Source organism: Otolemur garnettii, unplaced genomic scaffold (genome assembly GCF_000181295.1).
Source record: "Otolemur garnettii isolate 467f Iridium unplaced genomic scaffold, OtoGar3 scaffold00004, whole genome shotgun sequence".
NCBI lineage: Eukaryota > Metazoa > Chordata > Mammalia > Primates > Galagidae > Otolemur > Otolemur garnettii.
The window spans coordinates 5,712,677-5,715,629 of NW_003852399.1; positions in this window are offsets into that span (position 1 = coordinate 5,712,677).

Below are 2,953 nucleotides of genomic sequence, written 5' to 3' on the forward strand. Positions count from 1 at the left end.
AAGACCATGACAATTTCTCCACCTTTCCACAAGCCCAGGAATTCCTCTCTTGCTGAGAGAAGGGCTTGATGCTTATCTGACAGTATGATCAGAGCGGCTTGCATTAAGTTGTCAGTTGTCGGTAGGTTTCATCCTTCACAGGGATGTTTGCATAAGAGAGGAAGTGGCTAAAATGATGGGACAGGTGGTGCAAAGTTGGGCAGTGTGATGTCATAATCAGAGCAAATTCTTTGCCATAGATAAAAGACTTATAAACCCTTTATCAAGAAAGTGAGGACATACCCACTCGAATGTTTATACCAGCCCAATTGAAAATTGCAAAGATCTGGAAATAAACCAAGTGCCCTACAACACATGAATGGATTAATAAACTGTGGTATATGTATACCATGGAATACGATTCAGCCATAACAAATGATGGAGATTTTGTAACCTCTGTTACAACTTGGATGGATTTGGAGAACACTCTCTCAGGTAAAGTATCACAAGGATAGAAAAATGAGTATCACATGTACTCAATACTAATTTGAAATTTGTAGATTAACTACAATGTGCTCACATAGTAGAAAATGTCAATTAAATCCAAGAAGGGGAGGCCAGCAGGTCCCTTCCCTGGGGGAATAATGTACAGATATATGGTACACTTGCTGTGTGAAGGACACAGCTGCAACGTGAACTTTGCAAATGCAAACAGTATACCCTAATTGTATGTACCCTCATATTAATCTTAAATTAAAAAAAAAAAGAAATCGAGCCTCTCTAAGCCTCGGTGACTTGGTTACAGTAATGCCCATCTTCTGGAGTTATGAAGATTGCTCTGATTATTTTTAGCAGCGGGACAGTAGATCACCAGTTCTTTTCCTTTCTCCATCCTCCCCCTCCCACTGCTTCCTGCATTATTTGGCCTAGAAAGACGTACCGAGAATTGGTACTGAAATGATTGCTGCTCCAAGTCCTTTGCGCCTGACTCAGCACCTGCAGAGTGGAGTGAAACTGACTAGCGCCCTGGCTGGGGAGTGAGTGTGGGCAGACACAGAGCCCCCAGCAGCCTGGTAGCCTAAGAACCACCGCTTGCCTGGTGCAGAGACTTGCCTTGGATTTCAAAGGAAACGGTGACATCTTTTTTGAAGGTGGGTGAGAAAATGGGTGTGAGGTTTTGGAGGGGGAAAAATTATCCAGGATGATTTGACTCTGATGCTACTGCAAGTCCTGGGGATTGATAGAGCAGATCCTAGTTGTGCTTCTCATTAAACGCTGAGGATGGAACTTTCCTTGGGTATAACAAATGCTCAAAATTCTCCAGTGTGTCAGCAGGTGGCTCCAGAGGCAGCTGTTTGCTCAGACTGCAGCAAAATGGAAGCTAATGCTGCCGAGCAAAGCAAGCCTACGTAATCCCTCAGAATCTTCCTGCAAACACAAAGCAATATTTGCACCAATTACATTTCAGCGAATAAACCTGGATGTAGCAGAGGATTATGAGCACAGATAGCCTCTGATGTGAACCATTCGGAATTAATTGAGAGAGAGAGAGAGAGACAGACTATTTTCCCAGGTGTCAAATACCACACCCCAGAATGTTAAGGGTCATTTTTCCTTCCTGGCCACAGACTTTCTCTAAAGTTGTTGTCTTCAGATGTTCTCCTCTTGGCATGCCCTCCCCATCACTGCAAGCTGATCACCTCCCAGAAGACAAAAGGTCAAGATTAGACAGGCCTTATTCCTGGCTAAATGGGAGAATTCCAGTGCTTGGGGACCAGTGTTTGTTCCTAGAGCCACGAAGGGGTTAAAAACCTACAAAACTGGTCTCAAATTATGTAGGATTCCAGGATAGTAGGACACATATTGGGAATATGAGGTCTGAGCACTTAATAGGAAGCATGGCCTGGGAAAAGTCACCCCAATTTATTTCTGGAGAGACCGAATACTAGAAAGCAGTGTGGTTGCCAGCCAAACAGTGAAAACAGAACAATTTCGCCAGGATATAGTTCCACACGCTCTTTTGACAATGATCTCCCACCTCCAACTCTGCGCCTGCCCTACAATTTCAGGTTGATCTACCAATAGTGAGCACCTACCAGGTGTTACCTCCTTTAGACCCTGTATTTTATCCTTCATCTCTTAAATGGTCCCGGTAGGTGCTGATTTTCTCAAGGGTCAGGTTGAACAGTATCACGTGGGATTAAAGATCTAGAGTTGAGAGGATGAAAGAAGGTGAGGAAGGGTAGTATTTGGTTAGTGCTTCCCTGGCCCACACACTGTCGTGCATGTTCTCAGCTCACAATCATTGTGTATGAAGTAGGGACAAGTCTTCCAATTTTTCACATTTTTTGGGAAACTGACAGAAAGAGTTTGGGGTTAGTCACAAACCCACTAGGACAGTGGTTCTCAACCTGTGGGTCGCGACCCCTTTGTAACCATGAAAATACATGGCGGCATTAGGAAAGTTGAGAACCACTACACTAGGAGGTAGAAGGAGCGAAAACCCCCAACAAAGCCTTTTCTTCCCTAGGGGCAACGCGACAGAATTCTTTTGAACCCATGAGCTGTTTCTTTTCTGGTATTTTCTATCGCAGTGAATGCCATTCCCAGGCAACAAGCTGTCCAAGTCTAGAACCTGGGCACCATTTTTGATTATGCCCTTACCCCATTATCAACCACTCGCCAAATTCAGTGGATCTCATCTCCTAAATGAGTCTCAAATATGCCCACGGCTCAGGTTCCCCATTGTCACTACCACCGACATTGTCACTTGCTCTCTGCACCCAGGTTGGACTGACAGGGGGCAGGTATTGAGGAAAAGTGAAAAGTTGCACCAATATTCTTGTGTTTTAATTTCCCTTTCACAATATTCTATCAAAGATAAGGAATGTTTACAGCCCCATGCTTGACTGTAACTACACGGGGTTAGTATTAATATGGAAATCTGGTGCAAAACATTTCCTGGCTAATGTGT